Raw genomic sequence first — 21,638 nt, 5'->3', positions numbered from 1 at the left:
GCGCTAGTCCGTCGTATCTCAGCTTTTCTTCGTCATACACCCCTGAAATCTCTCATTTTACGGGTTATCGCAAATGTTTCAGTGTCAATCGTAATTAATCTTGTAAGCAAAGATGTTTTTGCAAAAACATAAGTGAAAACTTGTTTTTTAGTTTTAGCACATAGAACGGAAATAGGCGCCATGATACGACGAAGTAGCGCGGCTCCCTACTAGCTTCTTTACAGCAAACAATCAGATAAAGATTTTACGGGCATTCACAAGAACCTTAATACCTATTTTGGTACGTGAAATTCCGCATTGCGCGAAGAATGATGGTACAAGGATTCACTTTATTTTTTTTATTAAAAATTGATTTTTAAATACATGGTTTTGAAAACCAGGAAATTTTTAAATCATTGACCAGGAAAACAAGGAAAAAACCAGGAATTTCAAAATGGAAATTCACTTAAGCTACATCTATCAGGTTAATCCGTTTAAGTCGTAGTCCAATGTCAGTAAGCTCGGTGGAAATTTCCATGGTTAACTTCTCCTTGTACTTCATCTTTACAATTTGCATGACTTGCTGGTCCATAGTTTGATGCAGCGGTGTAACATTTGGAGAAGAATACCAGCTGATCATGGAAATGGTGTGCGGTTAAGGGGTTGATCACTCCGCACAGTGTGCCAAAAACAAGCTTGGCACCCATGGTTACAATTTTTCTGATCTTTAAAGTTACTGGCAACACTGAACTTTTTCTGCGCAGTGTGCATGTGTCAAAATTTGATATTTATGTTGCCACAATATAATCAATTTGTTTCAAAACACAACCGTGAATCTCCACCAAGTCTCACCATGTATTCTCCTAAATCGATTTGTCAGCGCACATCCTGATACCTGTCCGAAGAACTAGATACATCAGTTCCGCGTAAAAGACAAAGAACAGCAGATAGCGGTATCGTGACCGGACCGAGGTTTCCGGCCACGGCTACACGAACTAGCGATGCAGCTCCCACGGTTGCGGCTGCTTCTAATGCTGCAGCTGGTCCGTCTCGTACAATATTCTTTTGACTAATTTTAAAGGAGACGGACCAGCAGAAGCAACCGCCGTGTAGTCTCGGATCAAATTGGAAAGGACATTGCATGGGGGTGTGTATGTGTGGCCTTGGATGGTGCTGACAATGACGATAATGATCGTTGATGGTGGGGTGAGAGCTGGCGAACGAGTTACGTCGTTGCTTTTGCTTTCCTTCTAAGAACATGGACTCCATCTTACATTGACTCATCGTGTTCGGATTTGAGACAGCCGCCCGTCACCGAAATGGGCGTCACACCAGCGGACGCTGCTGCCACGACGGAGGCTGTCACGGCCGTTGCCGACGTTGGGTTGCCAGGTGCTGGTGGCAGGTCCATGTCCATGTTTTCGATATTCTCGTTGCTCCACGAACCGTTCATCGTCTTGAACGAGGAGAAACACAGCTTCATAATGTACGGGGATTGTGTGCCTTTGTGATCGATCGCGCTGTGATTGCACTTCATGATGGCGTTCACCACCAGGGCTATGCTCGGGAACTCGACCAATCCGAAGGAGGAACGTTCCGATTTCAGCGGGAACATTCGCACTTGCGCCGGGTGGCAGTCCTTGGTGGTGAATGCAAACAACAGTAGATCCTAGTACGGGTGGGGTATTGAAGAAGTGGAGAATCTTGCTAGGTGGCAGAATGCTGGCCTGGGTCAACGAAAGGTAGCGATTGTTCTTGGAGGCGCTGTAGTCCATGAAGCTGATGGAATTGTCCGGCAGGGTGTAGGGGTTGGTGGACTCTGACAAGTAGTTCTGCTTGGAAAATGCAATCTGAATTTCGCTACCATCATTTGCGATTGGAATGTTGTTCAAGTGCTGGATTGTTGACTGGTTTGATGGCGATGGCGTCTCCCAACTGGACCATGGCGGTACCCTCTTTGCTCTTCAGGAACTTTATCCTGACAACATTTCCGTACAGGCAGAACAGATTGAACAGCTTATCGGTGTTGGTGTTGTTATCGAGTCCGTAGACCATCATCACTGCGTCCAGCTGCTGTGCCGGATGAATGAAGTTGGCTGGTCCATTTCGGGTCAGCGGTGCGTCCTTTATCAGTCCGACGTATGTTCCGGCCGGTGTTGGTTTCCAGTTTTCCGACGGATGAAACTTGGGCGGTGAAAAATTCGGTGCAATTCCGTTTCCTCCGCCAGCTCTCAGAAGGGCTGGTTCAGGACCATGGTTGAATAAAGATTGACGGTCGTTGTACGGGGTCGGTTTTCCGCCGAAGATGGTAGGATCGTGTAACAATGGGGCTCGTCCGTTGCAGGCATCCTTGCTTCCAATGTGTAGTCCCAACTTGTGTAGACAAAACAAAACAAGAGCTGTTAAAATACCGGGTTGCCAAACAAGGCATTATTCACAAGTAAACAAAAGTCAGCTCAATGCCTGCTCGGCACTGTCGGTACAGCTGCGGCACACTGAGGAACACTGAGAAAAAAGTTGGCACAAAATAAGTGTGTAGAGTCACCACCCCTTGTGTGCGGTACAGTTATCGAGAACGAGTAAGGCCTTCGTTTCAGTGCCAGTTTGCTCAGAAAAATGACGAACCTTTGGAATGAACAAAGGTCTGATGAAACCAATGTTGAAATCTCTCGTTATACAAGCATTCTTGGATGACATATATTGAACAGTAATCTAGACATTTTTAAAAGCTCGTGGAGATTTTGATTTTACAATCATCAAAATTGCCAATTTATGAGTTCCAGAAGATTTGGCACGTGGCATAAACGTAACACGTTCTTTAGCCCGTTTGAAAGCTGGCGCTGAGATCTTTTCGCTATGAACGCAAGCATGGCCATGAAGCGCTTTGGAAAAGCGTGCGGACTCGTCAGCATTATGCAACTCATCAACGGTAAATCCGTTTTCGGTAACAATACGCAAAAATCTCAACCCTGTCCACATCGCTTGATAACTTTTCACCACAAATTTTCAAACTTCGAATCCCATAGCGTTTCAAATAAAGATGCTTAATTAAAACCCCCGTTGTTGGAGTAAAAGTTTTATTTCCAATAGAACATATTAGGTTAGGAATTAAGTCCTATTCTATTTTTATTGCTCCTTCCTACAACATGTATATAAGACTGATGCAATATTTGAAATTATCGCTACACAGTGCTAAAACGGTTCCAAATTAGGTCCTGATTTCAAAATTTGAATTCGGTAACTTGGTAAAAAACTGACTTGCAACAAATCATTTGAAGTTTATATGGAAATTATTATAGGACATCAAAAATTTTTGTTCATAGTCTTCTTGCCTTTTTCCATATTGTTTTCAAAAGTTCTATAGCTAATCTTATGGAAAATTTTCTCAACTACCTTATACAAATAGTTATTAATTGTTTAGTAGATTGATAATCTTATTACATGATAAAGAAGCTGTTTTGTGGGCAACACTGTATTCTGCAGTATGGTATAGTCAGTGCTGCAAAATCTCGACAATACACGGTGATATTGGCAATTTTACTTTGGTCACTCATTTGAGCTAACAATCATCGTCAAGGCAAACAATGTCAATTGTCAATGACAATGCTGTCAGTGACGAACAAGAGCTGGAAATTTCACCAAAGGACGTTTCGCCGAAGACCGGGTTTGCACTTTCTCAAAGCTCAGTAAATTTTGAAATCAGTCTCGAAAAAAGATTAAGAAGGTTCGATATTTTCAACCTGTCAAGCTATTCAAATGTAATGCTTCCTTCTTTTAAACATGACCAGTTCTTTCAAGTTGTGCCAATATAAGAAATTTTTAAATAATTAATATTTTTGATTAAATGGGAATGCTTCCTTCTTTTAAATATGAGTAATTATTTCGAGTTGTACTGATTTCGGAAATTTTTAAACAATCAATGTAATACATTTTTAGAAATGTTTCCTTCTTTTAAACATGACCAGTTCTTTAAGTTTGATTCATGATTAACATCTGGCGAAATAACCCATTCGGTGAAACGCCCTTCGGCGAAATGACACAGCCCCGTAAAATGATTTTAAATAAGTTGCATTAATTTAAAATTTAAGAATCAAAGCCATTTTTGGGTTTTGCGAAAGCGCTGCACCATTCAATTCGTTTCCCTGTCCGCACGTGAATAGCCTACAATAAACGAAAAAGCTAAAAAAGTGCGAATAGAAGCATTCCACTCTAAAATTCCCATGCATATCGTTTGGCTAGATAAAAAAGAGGAGCTTTGAAAACAGTCAAATTGGTTCGAATTATCTCGAAACGTGATTTTGCATCATTCTATCACTTTCGTTATTTGTTAAATTTTGACATCCGGGATATTTTTTAGATTTTAACCGGGAAAAAATCGGAAATTTCAAAATGAAAATTCACTGGCATCTCTGCATTTGTCCTACAAAAGGACGAAGCACAAAAGGTTGAATGGCAGGGTGTCGACTACCTGGAAAATCATGAAAAATCATGGAATATCAGGGAATTTATTTTTGGACTTGGAAAATCAGGGAATTTAATTCAAATTCAGAGAACTATTTCTTTATAACAGAAACTTATGAATAAGTATGACTGAATTTCCTAGTTTCAAACAACCTAATTACTCGGTGTAGTTTGATGATGGTTTTTCATTTCAAATCTTAAATAGAGTTGCGAACTTGTTGTTGTTCAATGCTTGATGTTTTGATCCCCGTATTTTTGCTGGTACCCACAAGTCAATTGCAATAGAAGATTTTTCACTGATGGATCCACTGGCTTCGGTTTCTTCAATGAATACTCAACCGACTTTCGGAAACTTGGGGAACCTTGTTCCGCTTATGTTGCTGAGCTAGCAGCAATCAACTTCGCATTGGGGATGATTTCCGACATACCCATAGACCATTACTTCATCTTCTCGGATAGTCTCAGTTCGATTGAGGCTATTCGGTCGATGAAACAAGGTAGGCACTCATCTTATTTGCTTTCAAAGGTAAGGGAGCAGGTGAGCATGCTGGTCTATAGATCATATATGATTACCTTTGTATGGGTCCCCTCACATTGCTCAATCCCAGGCAATGCGAAGGCAAAGGTGGGCGCACAACAAGGCGAGAATCATGATAGAAGAATTTCACATGATGAATTTTCCCAGTAGTACGTCAGAGTTCTCTTTTAAGTTGGCAAAACGATTGGACAAGTAACTCTCTTGGACGGTGGTTACATTCCATTATTCCAAATGTTTCTTCGAGAGCGTGGTTCAAAGGTCTGGATGTAAGGGCTTCATTCGCGTGATGACAAGACTTATGTCCAATTACTACTCGCTAGACGCACATCTCTACAGAATAAACCTCGTCGACACCAATATATGTAGGTGTAGAACCGGTTATGATGATATCGATCACGCAGTTTGGTATTGCCCGGGTAATGACGCCTCCAGAGCACGACTGTTGGATACCCTAGTGGTCCGAGGTAGACAACCCTTCCGTGAAGTAAGAGATGTATTGGGAACCTGTGATCTTCCCTACATGCAGCCGATCTACGAATTCCTTTGTTTGTCTGATGTTAGAGTTTGATGTGACCTTCCCTTCCTTTCCAAACAATTTCCAGCCATTGCGTCCCAGTCTTATTATCATCCTGTTTCTGTGCTACTTGCCCCTGCCCAGCCAGGATTTAGTCAACCGTCCGAGAGTAGTATCTGAAGGAGACTTCAGAAATCAGTTTCCTACCTAGCTCCTTCCAATCGAAATTGTTACCCATTAACCTCGAGCCCGCCACGAGTAATTGGTATCGAATACTAACCTAGAACTACTGCTGTTTAAAATGTAAATTCAAACATTAATGATTTTTGGCTCCGCAAAGTGTCACACACGACTGAGCCTAGTAAATAAATGAACTAGTTAAAAAAATGCTTGATCTTACATTTTTGTAAGTTGAGTAAAAGTTACCGAAATGAAAGGTTATTTCGATGATTTTGAGCCACTGGCTGTTTTCACATTCCTGAGGTGAACTGAGATTAAAATCTATTTCCGTAGACGCTAGACGCTGTTAGTTGTTTCAAAATTTAAGCTGCTAATGGGTATGTGCGTCTCTTAATAGATGTTACACCTATTTGCGTCTGACAAAATTGAACCTTCGAGTAGATTGGTACTCGATCCAGCATTATCCAACAAAAATCAATGCCTTGAGCGCATTGGAGCGCCTTTGAGTAAAGGCAAAAATGGTGAAGAGTCAAGCTGGGATTAGACAAGGCAAGTCATTAATCAACTCAGTTGAATTCAATTGGCTTGAAGAGTTGAGCCTGTTTTCTTCATTGAGTCAACACCCTGAATGGGCAAAAGCTCCAAATTGACGAAGGGTCGTATGGACAAAAGCCCTAAATGGACAAAATATCGAATTGAATTTAAAGAGACAAAAGGTCGAATGGACAAATCTTCGAAATATGGACACAAACCAACGATAATGACCAAATTTTTGATAGTATTCGGCGCCGTTGTTGTAGTGGTAAGCGTCACAACTTTCTCACTCCAATGGGTCTGGGTTCAATCCCAGCCGAGGTCGGTGGGATTTTTCTGAGGCATTAAAATCTACGCAGGTGTGGAAGCTGGCTTGCTGCACATTCGATTGCCGTCAATGGATGTCCGTTGGTGATTGGCAGAGACCGACGTTAAATAAAGGAAAGGAAAAACAAAAATTTGATGGTCTTATCGTTTTATAGGTATATTTATTTTGTAAAAAAAATCCAATAAAAAAATCAGCCTTTTTCAAATTGCAATCCAGACTTAAAAAAAATAAATTAAGCATGCAAAGACTGTGTCTTTATACCCACAAAGTTTCAATGAAATCTGAGAAGGTGCTGTCAATCCCATATAATAGACGTTACGGAAAGAAATTCACCAATTCTAAGCATAAAATAAATTCCCATTTGTAGTTCACCCAAATGACTTTCGACCATTCGTTCTGACACCCATTGAATGTCTCCTGGTAAATGGATTTCACTTGAGGGAGCTCGAGCTTTATGCTAGCCATGAACTAAGTGTTCTTCAAGCAACCCCACAGTTATTAATTGAGAGCTTTCTAATCCTTGACAATCTTTGCATGTGTACGTAGATGCTCGGAGAAGTTGAGATAATGCGTTACGATTTCATGAGGGGACCAATTTATGCAGGCACAGATTGTGACAAATTTCTCGGTTATGTACCTGAAGTTTCCTTCGGTCTACGTCATTAACCATAGCTGGAAAGTTACAGTTCCCTTCGGCATCGGGATAATTGCTTCCGAAGAATGAAGGACGAAAGAGCACACACAACTTTCAACAAAAGCTTTCCTGTGAACAACCCTGAAGCCTCATCATCACTCAAACGATGCGGGGTTCGCCGACAATCAATTCGGACCGTTTTCCGTTGGGTTGACTGTCGCTTTGACTGTCGATGGCGAAGGAAAAGATCAAACTTCCCCGAAAGTTTCCGACGTATATGTCCACACACATCACTTCTACCCCTCACATTTCACGACTCCGCACGCCCGATGGACGGCAACCCGACCCCAATCCAGTCCGAGACCCCCTAACGATATAACAACATTGTACTTTCTTGATGCGGAAAATTTCCCCTCTTGCAGAACAGAACTTTGTGATAAAACGTTTGTTTTATTCGGCACTACTCTGGCTCTAGCTAAAAAGAAGTTGGTCCTCTGTTGTCTCCTGATGCGTGCCTTGGGTATTCTGCCCAAGTGTGTGTGTGTGTGTGTGTGTGTGTGTGTGTGTGTGTGTGTGTGTGTGTGTGTGTGTTTTTTTTTGAATGTGCACAGTATGAATGTGTCATAGAGCATTTCATCACAAAAGTTTGCCTCTCTGCACGGTAAAATTCTTTGATTCTTCAGGGAAAATGAATCCTACTTGGAGACTCGTAACTTTTCCCGGCTCTAACGATGTTGGCAATTTGTGTGTCCTCTTGCCATCAGACGAGGGTAGTACATACCGATGAGACACAGCCACGTATGTATATGAATGAATACCTAGATCTGCAGATCCGGCCGTTCTCCCAAGAAGGCCTTAAAAGAGTTTCCCCCGAACATAAAATATGTTGCTCTGTTGCCTTTCTGGTTAGGGTTTTGCTAAATAGTTTGATACGATATCTAAAGTAATATTTGTGCCTGGCACATGGAGCTGAATCTAACTTTACGGCCTGTGAGACCTACCTTGTAACTGAAACCTATGCATCAGCTTGCAATCAGTAGTGAGCACAAGTCAACTTCTGTCGTAATCCAGCCTATGAGATTCATTCCGAAAGCCAACCCAGCCAAATTGAATAAATGCCGTCTCTTTCGGTATGCTAGTTTTATAGTTTTTTCTTCTCTCACTTGATAGCTTTTATTCCATTTGTGGCAGCTTGCAGATGCACCCCTCCTCTTGCCCCATCAACACTAGTTGGCTCAACAAAGCTAAACTAGAAAATTCTGAATAGTTTTGCAAAGAGTTTCCAACCGCCTTGGCACTGTGTCCGATACCTATGTATGGAGGAAAAACTAGACCGCCGAAAGAGGAGGTCCTCCGTAGGCGACTTGGCAGCTACAGCAGTAGCTCACTCAGAACTCATGTCATATCTCCTCCTAGCCAGCAGTAGTCAGTGGAGGACTTTGGACAACTTCTTTCAGCCACCATGTAGGTCCATAAGCGAGCTTGGACACACTAGTTTTTTTTTTAGGAATTGAAACTGAAGGACTGCTGCTGCTGCTGCTGATGCTGTTGTTGTATGTCTTGTGTTTCAATTTAATTGGTTTTATCGCCCAGGCGTCATCCATCGTTGTCGGTTGCCGGCGATCGATGGACGGTCACAGATGAACGCATGGTCCAACATAGGCATTAATTAAATGCTTCGGAAAACAGGAATGATCGGAATGGTGAATGATATTTTGTATTCGATTCTGCCCGCCTGGGTAGAACATATATGGCGACCACAGTAGGAGGTCAAATTGCTGCTCTGCGAGACTAACTATGTGGTCATGTATCTGGCATGATTGTGCGTCAACATCAGGTTACGGTACAGATTTGATTGAGTTTACGCAGTGCACGATGAAAAGTTTATCAGATTTGCTGGCCTGCGAAATATAAGTATATGTTTAGGAAATGTAGATTAAGATTGGCGAAAAACTGTTTACAGGTTTCAGATAAATGACGCTTATAATTAAGAACGTACAATTTGTCAAATTCCGTTTGTCACATGATTAATAAGATTTTTGCATTTTTTTTTTTCGTTTCAGGTACGTATTGTGTTTGTTGGAACACCTGGTATGGTTGAGTCAGTTCATCATTCGTTGATAGTTGAAAACAGCAGCCTCCAATCCAAGATAAAACCGATAATCGGGCATTATCCGGGAATCAAAAACAACAGGGAAAATGGAAAATAACCGGGAATTCAATTGACACCTTAACATGCTTTTCTTTATTAAGAAATCTGTTAATAAAAAATCCAGGTCCGATATCTCGATTATTTCTTTTAGAATCATGAATTATTACCTTTTCTTTGCTGTGGGATACCTTAAATTAAGTCTTAGATATTATAAAATGAAAGGGTTTTATAAATTTGTCAAGTCCAAGATCGTGATAATTTTCCCGGTTCTAGTGAAAAACCTAAACAAATTTTAAGCCTCAGACACATGATATTTCCAAGCATAAAATCGCACATATAGTACATGATATCTCAAAAACTTGGATTCCGAATCTTGGCAAAATGTCTAAATCCTGGATTTTGAATTTCCGTGTCCGAGATCTTTAAATATTTGCATAGAAAATTGTTTTGCACTCTTCACTGCTTCATCTTTGGAATTTTCTCCAGAATCTCCTTAGCATCATTCTAAAATGTTTTTTGAGCTACGAATTCTCTGGGTAGCACTTTTGGAATTTCCTCCAGAAAAGTCTTTGGATTCTCCATATTTCTCGCGAGAATTTGCTTAAATTTTCCTCCTTAATTATCTTTAAAATTCCCTTGACTATTCATCACAATTCCCTTAGTATACCTTTTAGATTTAGTAAACTTTGAAATTCTTCTCAGAATTGTTTTCCAAATCAAAATATAGTTCTTTAATTTTGAAAAATTTATTGTTTGAAGAGCTCTGTTTTCTGAGCAAAATTATATATTTTCTTCCCATCACGTTTTTTAAATCGAGAATTAATCAAAACAATTTGAGACACATAACTAACAAATTAACATCTCGCCCCATACTGTAGTTCCGCTGAGGGGCGCTTCGGCGGTTATTTTTGTGAATGTTATTGTACTTGTTTAAAATAGTTCCAGTGCATCAAAATTGATCAAAATTTTGGGATTCGCGTCCATTTTGAATTCAGATTTAATAACAATAATATGCAAATACATAAATTACCCTAAGAGCATTTCCAGGTCAAATAGCAAAAAAAAAATCATTGCCTACGTATTTATTATGGTCATTATTCACATTTGAGCTAAAATTCGGTCGATGTTTTTCAACAAATCAAACATCGAAAACATCACTTCCAGTCGAAATGACGTCTGAGGCAAAACTGTAGGAAAAAAATAGTTGCTTATAAGGAAAAATTTTCTCGGTAAAACATTTCAAGTATGAAGTAATGAAATTGGGTTGTTAGCGGAATGTTAAATAAAACAGCAAAAAGGTTATCTTCCATTTAATTCCACTTAATTAATTTTTGTATCCATGACAGATACGTATTTCGACTACAATGTGCAGTCTTCATCAGTGTCATTCCCACTAAAGAACTTATCAAAATCTAACCCCCTTAAGTACTCATCTCCTAGGTAAAAAAGTCAAGATCATAGGTATAAAAAAGATTGTATAGATTTTTCTCCTTTAGCTTACTTAAATCTTTGGTTTTTATTAGTTAGGTAGGTTCCGATTCAACACATTGTAGTTTCATTTTTATACCTATGATCTTGACTTTTTTACCTAGGAGATGAGTACTTAAGGGGGTTAGATTTTGATAAGTTCTTTAGTGGGAATGACACTGATGAAGACTGCACATTGTAGTCGAAATACGTATCTGTCATGGATACCAAAATTAATTAAGTGGAAGATAACCTTTTTGCTGTTTCATTTCAAGTAATTATGGGTAAAATAAATAAAAAAAATAAATAACAATAAATTATCCTCTTCAATATTTTTGAATATTTTTTTTTTTAAAGAAGCTTATAAAAATTCTATCTTCTTTTAAAAATTCACAAAAATCATAGAACAACAACTTTGTTTTTCTTGGGAAGCAACCATTTTGTCCTACAACTACAACTTTGTCTCAGACGTCATTTCGATTGGAACTGACGATTTCGAGTTATGATTTGTTGACAATGATCGAATACGCCATTTTGAAGTTTTATGGCCGAATTTTAGCTCCAATGTGAATGATATACCATAACAAACAATCATGCATAGTTTCATGTACATCGGAGAAGATTCGACATTCGGCGTGGAACTGCTCCTAAAGAACCCAATTATTTTTTAATTACCCTCCGGATTTTCTTGAAATTTCTCTTTGTATAGCTTTCCACAGAATTCCTTTGGAGTGCTTCCAGAAATTCTGTCAAATTGGCTTTTGGATTTATCTTCACGATCACCATTTTTTTCTAACTGGATTGGAATTCATCTTTCGTTCTCTTCACGATTTTGTTTGAATATTTTTTTAAAAATAAATTGAAATTCTAGCAGAATGCCGTTTGAATCAATAAGGGTGGTCAATGTACCGGAAAAACCGAGACAACCGGGAATTAAAAACAGCCAGGAAAAACCGGAATTTAAATGAAATCTTAAAATATATTCTTTGAGCCTTCCATAAACCAGGATACAGGAAATGTATGTGAAAGATTCTTAATTTTTGGATGTTTTAAATCCTGGACCTTGAATTTCTGTGTCTACTCTTTCTCTTAACAGGATATGGATTTGGATTTGGAATTTTGTTCAAAATTTAATTAGAGACATCCCAAAATGTCTTCTTATTAACTTTCAGGTTTCCCCACAATAATCACATAAGTATTTTCTGTTCAACACATTACAAATTCTCTCCAGACAACCCTTGAATTATCTCTATAATTATCATCATATTCTCATTCATTATCGCTAGAATTTGTCTAAAATTCTATCCATACTTCCCTAGATATATTCCACAGAATTTCCTTGGGATACTCTGTAGCATTCATACCATCGAAAGACATGATTGTAGTACCGTTGTACTTCTTCAATCTAGTATCGCAATCGACGTACAGTAATCCCTCCACCCCTCCATTCTCGGCTGTTATCCTACCAATTACGCTGATTTTTTGTATGTGATTAGTGTCAACCATAAACTAGTTATCTACAGAAAATCAGCCCAATTGGTGGAAGAATAACCGATAAATACCGGTGGGTGGAAGGTATCACATATCGTACATATGCAGGGGTTACTGTACTAGATTAAAAAAGTACAACGGTACTATAATCACGTCTGTCATAAGTAGGGTAGAGCGCAACTTCGTCGTAATCGCCCATTTCCGTTCTATCGATCAGAAAAGATCAAAAATATCAATGATTTAACCGTGCACAAGTCAACAATAGGTTTGTTCCGATGCGTTAGTTCATTAGCTACAACATAAATCCTGTTACAGTGCATTGAATATTTACGCTCATTGTTCTCAAAACAAAAGAAGTGCTCCTAGCGAATCCCCTTTTTCTGCGTTTATCCGTAGGACGTAGAAAGTCTAATGGCGTTTAAATGCGTTAGGACGAAATTGAAACTCATAGAACGAATTTAGAATCATGAAGCAGTATTAGATTTTAAACACTATCTCAACAATTTGTGACTGTTTATCTTTGACAGAAATATTCCCTTTTTTGTTTAAACTCGTTCAGGAAAGAGAGGTAAAGCACGGGTTGTGCTTAGTAGGACGGAAATTAGACCAAAAACCCTATTAGAGATAATGGAATTCTCCTCAGATCTCTTTTGAAGTTCACCTCATTCATGGAAATTCCGTTAGAACTTCTTCTCAAAATTACCTTGAGATTCTTTTTGAAATTTCATAGGAATTCCCTTGAAACTTATTTCTTGGAGTTTTTCTCGGAAATCCCTTGAAATTATTTTTAGTTCTCTTTTTAATTTTTATGAAATACATACTTCCCAAGAATCTGAAAAAAAAAATAACCTTACCTCAAAATCTTGAAGATTTTTTTTATGCTGTAGAATATTTATCTAAGTTTGTAATTTGAAAAATTTTCTTAGTCCGAGATGATTATTCTCTGGACCCTGTTGTACAAACTAGCTTTCGGCCTAGTGTCCTTCGGTGAATTTTCCTGAATCTAACATAGAAAAATTAAAAAAAAAATTAAAACTATTTTTTGTACGGATTGCGGACTTATTTGTTTTTTTTTTTTATTTTAATGCAGGACCTGACGAACTACACAGTGTTACAAATAAAAAAAATAGTGTGATCTTTTCAAGTGACCTATAGTAGGTTTTTAGTTCCGTCGAGTACACCATGAAATCAAATTTAAAATTGTATGAACACCCCCAAAATTTAAGGTTATTGTAAAAATTCAAATTTTGGTTAGTGATCGTATATTATCAAGAGCAACTCAATCATTTCTCAACCAATGTATACCCATTTAGGGTGATTTTTTTTTAATTAAATTTGATTTTGAAAATCGCGTGTTTCTAACTTCAGACACCATTACGGTGACTCTCCCCCCTCGCCATCTATTGAATCCTGAGGCTTTGTTAAAAATAGATAAATGTTGGCTGATTTGGATCAAATTTGGAAGAAAGCCTAAAGATTGCATAGAAGAAAACATGGGGTATTATGGTGAAGGGGAGGGTCATGATTTGGTCATCCTAATGACATCTAAAGTTCGAAAAATGGGATTTGTTTGTGTAAAAATCATATTTAATTAGAAAAATCTCATTGAAATTCAGTTGTAAATGACGCAATTTAAAAAAAGCTATTTTTTATTGAAGTATCAATTTCCAATAATCTCGCCAAATTCTGTGGAAGCTATTTCAATTAAGATAGAAAACAGTTAAAAAAGCATGCATTCTTTCCGGAAAAGTTATAAATTTTAACATTTCCGGGAAATTACCTCTGTGAAGAACTGTAAATAAATTAAAAGATTTTTTTAATGGATGCCTATGGAAAAGTTTTAGAGAGAAAAGAGCTTCCAGAGCAGTCATAAAAAAACTTCCGTAGAAAGTTAGAATAAACTGCCAGAAGTTGAAAAACTCTCGGCATCCAAGACGAAAGAAATTTCCGCGGCAAGTCGGAAGAAACTTCCAGAAAAAGTGTAGAGAAACCTCCAGAAGAAGTTGGCAGACATTTCTGGGACATGTCAGCAGGACCTCTGGGAGAACTAGAAAGGAGCTTTCAAGATAAATCGTCAGAATTGGCCAATATCAGTCAGAACAAACATTCAGGTCAATTCTAGAAAAACCGGAATTAACTTCCCGGAGAAGACTCTTCCGGTGGAAGTTGTTAAAAACATCCTCATAATACTGGAACAAGCTTACGCTGAATTATGGAAGAAAAGTGAGGTAAACATTCCAAGAAAACTAGAATAAATTTCCAGGAGTGGCCTTAAGATTCTTTTAGGGGAATATAGAAAATAAACTATCAGGACAAGTTGGAAGAATCTTCCGGAGAATTTTAAAAACAAACCTCCGAAGGATGCCTGAAGAATGGTTCGAAAGTAATCAGAAGAAACTTCTGGAGGTTCTTAGAAGAAACTCCTGAAGAAAATCAGAAGAAATCGGAGAAGTTTGGAAAAACATTTTTGGAGAAGTTGGATGCCACTTCCTGGAGTAGTGCATTTAATATCTGGATCAAGTTGACTTCCAGAGAAGTTAGACGAAACTTTTAGGGGGTTTTCAGTAGGTCTTATTAGAACTTAATAGTAAATAAAATATTAAAATAAAACTGTTAATTTTGGTATTTATAGTGAACCGGGTTAGGCAGCCGGGAAAAACCGCGAATTTTAATTCTGAAATTTAGTGGCCACCTTGTTTGGGCTGCGGGCCCAACGTGATTCTGGATCTCTATAAGGGACGTTTCGGAATGATAATGAAATAAATCAGTACTAACATTTCATAGGGGCTTAATTGCTTTTGTAAACATTGGTTTTAGCCGTTGATTTCTCGCAAATAAAAGCTCACCCCTCCAAATTTACAATGATAGCTGGTAGAGGACACATTTCTCTACCTGTTGGTGTCGTTAATTTTAATGTGTGAGCCTTTATTTGCGAGAAATCGATGGCTAAAGACATGGTTAACAAATGTAATTACGCCCCTTTGAAAAACTGGCACTGAAATAAACTACAGCATGAAATAAGTTCACCCAGCCATTGAAAGAAAGAAATTTGCCAAGTTTGGACAGGCCTGATTTTTTTACAAACCAATAAAAGATTTCAAACTCAAACTGCGAACAAACCAACAACATCTATGAGAGGAGTCTTCCCTTACACACAAAAAGTTATTGCATTAATAAACACGCATTGATCAATCTTTCGACCGTGGAATTTCATCAACAAATTTATTACAATCAACAAAACTGGTGAACGTAGTTTATCGCAAACGAATTAAACGAATACTCAGTGGTTTAAAACGCGAAAATTTATGAATCGATTCTGGCCATCAGGTCCAAGGTCGAATGGTTTCTAGCCTAACCAGACATCCATTAATTTTGACGAGCTTCATTCATTCATGTTTTCGAAATTGTCTACACTTAGATATTTTTCCAGACTAATCAAATTGGGAATTTTTTGTTGAGCTCACATTATTTGTTTCCTTCTACTAAAAGCTGCTTTTCCTAATGTTTAAACCAATCTAATAGTGGCTAAGATTTTCTATATGAGTTTTGGCTTCTTCTTTTGGACATGAGACGGAATAATTATTAGCGTTTTGAATCCTGATGAATGTGGGCGTCTTAGTGGAATACCTGTATAAAGAGAGAGAGAGAAGGATTAGTAATTTCCATATATTCCTGTATTCGACATCGACAGTCGAGTATTAGTACAAGACACTGAAGAAGTCTGCACATTGTAGACGAAATACGCGTATCTGTCAAGGATAAGCAAATAAGGTATTGGAATTAAATGAAAATAACTAATCCTTCTCTCTGGCGTTTTGAGTTTAATATGGACTGGCCCTTTGCTGCATATTCTCTTTTTCAGACCAGTAATTTTCTTCAGTAAATCATAAGAAATTATTTTATAAACTTCGGCCTAGTAATCGTTCGGCCTAATGGCCTTCAGCTTAATGACCCAACATCGATGAAAGGGAGTCGAACCGTCGCCTCTAGCGTCATTTTACGTTATAGTGCTAACTATAAAAACATGTAAATGAAATTTGCCATGGCCCTCTAAATTGAAGAAATTATGCCTTGACTGTTTCTACCAAATCATGTGTCTCAACAGGATTCCAAGACTGGACACAGCAACCGAATTCATTCCAAAAGAAGTGTATGTATATTTAATGAAGCCAACCATCTCTGAACTAAGCCAGTAAAATGCAAGGCCCACCCTCTACTAATTACTACCATTCAAATTCCTTTCCACGTCATTTCCATTTAGCTTTTTAATCTCCACTCTTGCCCCCCTCTAGGTTCGGTCCGAAGAATAAACAAACGCTTATGCGGATTTCCCAACCGGAAAGTGCCACATTAATTCCAAACATAGTGTTACATCATCCTCCCGTCCAGTGTTATCTGCAGCAGGCTGAAGAGTGCAAAAGTCCACTTTCAAATTCAAGGTGCGCCTTCTCTCAACTCGGCAAATCCCCGAGATTACTTCTGTAGAAAAGTTTTCCACCCCTGAATTTCGGAAAGCTCTCTGCTGCGGCTCACTGACAGGATCCACGAAGCTTGCTCACCGACCGGGGCACCAAGTAAGATAGCCCAAGCGCTCGCTCCGAAGGGGATTAAAAAGTTAAAGCCCTCTCCAGTGAGAAAAGTCAGCTTCCGTGCCTGATGTTGCAGTTCGGATGGATCGAAACTACCAGAACCATGATGGCCGCCTGGCCTACGATGATGGTGGTTCATCAATTTCTACGAACAACTGTCGGGCATAGTGCGTGTCCTTGGAAGCATAGCTTCAAGACATTTGCAGAGTTAGGAGCGGGGAACGAAAATATAAATTTCAATATCGAATAATCCGGAAGACGAAGTTTATTTTCCTTTCCCATTACACCGGGCACCTTCGTCTTTCTAGGGCTTAGCTCGTTTTAGGGTTGACATTTGTTGGGTAATTTGAGGAACATCGATGATGGCAGATAAGTGGAAGTCAAGAGCGTGCTGGTTGACCTATCTTCGATTTTGATAAATGTAATACTTTTCACCTGATTGAACCGTTACCCTTTGCAAACGTTCGTTACTGAGTTAACTCCAAAAACCCGGCCTGTCAACCCTAGCCGGGGTACACTCAGTGTCACTTCTGATGTGACCTTTCCTGTATCATCATGTTGCTTTGGCTCCAGCTGACAAACGGCTAAGGTCAGAGAGGTTGTCATCAGAAATACCTAGAACTTCCGTTCCTCTTCCCCGTTTCCTCGTCGGGACCGTCCGGCAAGGACCGTCTTTCCGTTGGTTCGGTCGTTCGTTAATGATAAGATTTTATTTCGACTTCTTCTCCGCCCCGGATATCAAGTTTGCTCCCATCACAAAAACATCAAAACTTCAAGCTTTTTCGGGCTTCTTCTGTCAAACCAGCTACAGCTACGTCCCCAAGCTACCGGGCAGTGTGCCATGGAGTCTCCGCCGAGAGATGATGGATAAAATTGTAAAGTTGCAAAGTTTAATTTAATTTCGTACCAGTCGGAGTCGAAGCAGTTTGGTAAACTTTTAAATGAACGTAGTGCGGTTAGTTGCTTTTAGCATTCGCCTCAGATATGGAGGCAGAAAAGCGATTGCGGACGACGACGACGACGGATTGATGATGATGATGATGTAACATATTGCAGCTAGCCCACCAGAGTCCTATATATCTGAGTTTTCTGTTGGTTTTCCATTAGTATACAACCACGACACGGCGACGACGATGACGAGTTTGAGTAAAAGTACTACGAGTGGGAGACGCATATGCACATTGTATGTGCTGTGTGTTCGCACCACTAAAACTTTGGTGGACTATCACCACCGTTGCAAACATGAACAGGACCATATGGGAAAGCATACAGTCAAACTGCTCTGCCACTGGTGGCTGGTAGGATAGGGAAATTTGTGTGTGGTTTCAGACATTACGCTCAAGCGATAATTGTTGGACAAGTTAGATCGGACAGCTTCGTGCCGTGTGACCAATGTGGACACAAGCTTTATGATCGAGATCAAAGTCTCATTAGCACAGTAATTACGTAAATGGAACGTATTTATGCTGCAGAAGGGAATGGACGTAAAAGTTTCGATTTGTGGAGAATTGTTTCGATTTGGATCGCAAACTAGATCCGTTGATGTTGGCGTTGTTTGTCATGTTTTTCACAGATGTCAACACCCCTCCGTGTTAGTCAAGTATTTTTTTTTCCAGTATGGAAAACATTGTAAAATCATGAAATTCTCTACGCAAATATCTGCAAAACAGATACTGCCACTTTTGTCAGTACAGATTCGAAACTATCAAGCCAATGCATTCCAAGGAGATTTCCATCGGTTAATTAACTTCTCAAATGTGTCGTAATATCAAGTGAATGCAGAGGAGGTGCCCCCTAATTGGACATCGATTATGGCTGGATTTGGTGAGTTTGTTCCAGTTGGGAGACATGCTTATAAATGTGTTATCATTGATCATGATTTTCGCGCGTCGTGTGTAGTTCGGTAGTTCGGCAGGAATTTCGGAAAGGTTGTAGGTGTGATCCAGTTTGAAAAACATTGTTAAGGGGAGGTTCTCATTCGAAATTTTTTTTTAAAGGTATCCCGAGCAAAGTCTGAGATCAAATTGAAATCTAAATTTGATGTTGTGATTTCGCTGATAATGATTACTCAGGTTGCTGTCGTTTTGGTCGTTTTAACGGTTAAAATATCAAAATTGAGAGCAAACAAATCTTTCTGTGACATCACATTGAAAACTATTTCTGCTATCAGTGAGAGCAAACTGAAAACTAAATTTGATATCATTTTTTTCCTGTTGATAACAAAACAAGTATTCAATTTGATGTTATGCTAAGGCAGTGAAAACAAACCCGCAGCAACATATTTTTGAAGAGCGAATGTACAGCAAAATGAAAACAAAATTTGGTATCAAATTTGTCAATTGCGTAAACTGAAATCAAATTATGATTTCAGTTTGATGTTGATATCAAAACTTGATTTCAATTTGCTGTCATTTTGATGCTGGACTTTGCTCGGGATAAGTGTCTACTAAATTGTGTTGAAAGGATTTTTCGATCCGCGCACAAGAAAAGTTTCTACAGGCCATTGTTCGAAGCGGCGTCCCGGCAAGAGATGGGCAACCTGCTCCCTAGCTTATCTAAAGACCCGATTCACTGAAGTGAGCTGATGACCCGCGGTTCATTTTTTAGGAACCGAAGCTCATCAGCTTACTGATATCACAAATCGAAACCATTCAATGATGATGATGATGATGGTCCCACCTCTTACCCATACAAAGGTGTGAGCTGGACGATTTATCTTTAAGATAATTAAATATGACCAGGTTAGCATACAAAATCGAGTTCCAGTTACAGGTATAAATTCCCTCTAGAGATTACAGTTGCTTCACAGCGATATAAATGTGGAAAAGCTCAGGCGTCCACCTCTTAGTTCGCCTTTTTGTCTGCCTAAAATATTCATAAGTATTACAAGCAATCAAGAGTTAATGAACAATCAACAAAGCATCCTATTACACTAGCAATCCCGCAATCTGATGCTATCATAATTTTCAGCAATGTTCAGGAATGCTCACGAACCTCCAACATTTACCAGAAAACTTACTTCTAACTCAAGGTATCTTCCAAATATGCTTCAGAATTACATTTTTTTTATCAAATGTTAAATTCACTCCTCTATATCTGTAATACGCGCGCGAGGCTCAAACCTTTGTAGACTACTTTTTTTAATTAACCTACTTTTAAATCAAATATTAAAAATCCATCATCAACATCGTGGCGATCGGAAATAGTTTTTGCAGTGCTACAATAATTATTAAAAAAGTCGTTATGACAGCTATCCATATAAAATAATCCGTTAGAGATAACTTCGTCAGGATACATAATTTGTCAATTCATAAAAAAAATCACTGGATAACTATTCAAAAGACAGTTTTAACGTGTGAAATGCAGTGTCTTTTAAATTCTGTAAGCGTTGCTGAACGATTGATATGTCTAGGCATCGAATTGAAAACATTTATTCCTTTATAATATAATGAATTTTGTGAAGCACAAGTCATGAAATGTGGTGTTCTTATTTCAACCGCGTTTCTAGTATTATATCTATGAAAGTCACTTCCTCTTTCAATTCGATCACACAAATACCGAGGCAGCAAACCGTTAACTATTTTAAACATGAACACCATAGTCAAATATACAATTCTTTGCTTCACCGTTAACCATTGTAAGGCGTCTAGCTTCAAAGTTGAGGAAGGGAATCAATTACATGTCAATATCAAACGCATTATTTTATCCTGCAAGCGCTGTAATCTCGATATTTGTGTTTCATTGGTCAGAAATAAAATGGAAGGGCGAAAGTCTAGGCGAGGAGAGATGATTGATTTGTATAGCTGTATTTTACTGGCAATAGTTAAATCGTTTTTCAGTCGAAATAGAATTCCATACTTCTTGGCAATTTTCTTGATGACATTGTCAATGTGAGAGTTGAACTTAGGGTTGTCATCAATAATCACGCCAAGATATTTAATCTCCCCAACGCGATCAATAGTTGCATCATCAATTACAACAGAGACGTTCTCATTTACTCGATTCCGCGAATTTACCATAAATTTAGTTTTACTTGTATTCAATTTCAACTGCTTATACTTCAACCATCTACTTAGAAAACGCAAATCTTCATTCAAGTGTAAAACGGCATCATCTAAATCCTTAGCTGCAATGAATAACACAGTATCATCTGCAAAAAGATTAATGTCGCAAAATCGTAAAACACGTCGCAAGTCATTAATATACATAATAAATAACAGGGACCCTAATACACTTCCCTGGGGCACTCCAGGTTATTCCCCACGGGACTGGAAACAGAATCATTAAAAACAGTCCGTTGAGTTCTGTCAGACAAATAGCTTTCAAACCATTTATATGCAGTACTCCAATTCGTAATTCCAAAGCGCTTGATTCCGCAATCCGTCACTTATAGCAGAACTTTTCAAAAATGGACACTTACGCATTGAACAGCCCCCGCGTAAACCAAGATGCGCTCGTAATACAACATGTGCCTACTGAACGCGATAGCATTAACGGTTAAAGTAAACTTCCAAGCACGATGTTAAATTTCTACTGGTTCTTCCCGGGTCTTATTGCTGAGACGGTATTCCTCCAGCATATGTGCTCTCACCTCCTCCCATAAAAATAAATGAAAAGCGGGATGCAGCTCTCCACCTCAGCTCAGCTCCGGATCTGAATCATCGACCCGAATGATTAACTGGGAGCTGTTTAGAATGACAGCTCATGGACCCGTTCAGCCTTTCGGATCTTGTTTTCTCTCGATTCTTCACGATTCAGATCCGGATCCGGA

General features: G+C 38.8%; 1 protein-coding gene and 1 pseudogene across 1 annotated transcript in view; one reads left to right on the top strand and one right to left on the bottom strand.

Moving 5' to 3' along the window:
* The window catches only part of LOC135709776 (Krueppel homolog 1-like), a 184,123-nt gene that overhangs the window by 129,711 nt on the left and 32,774 nt on the right, over positions 1 to 21,638 (top strand). The gene's annotated exons all lie outside the window — the stretch shown is intronic.
* On the bottom strand, positions 1,250 to 21,335 carry LOC135709789 (heterogeneous nuclear ribonucleoprotein L-like; annotated as a pseudogene).

The sequence above is a fragment of the Ochlerotatus camptorhynchus genome, unplaced genomic scaffold (assembly GCF_037179485.1).
Source record: "Ochlerotatus camptorhynchus isolate MF236.1 unplaced genomic scaffold, CSIRO-AGI_Acam_v1.1 ptg000364l, whole genome shotgun sequence".
NCBI lineage: Eukaryota > Metazoa > Arthropoda > Insecta > Diptera > Culicidae > Ochlerotatus > Ochlerotatus camptorhynchus.
This window is presented reverse-complemented; position numbering and strand designations above follow the sequence as displayed.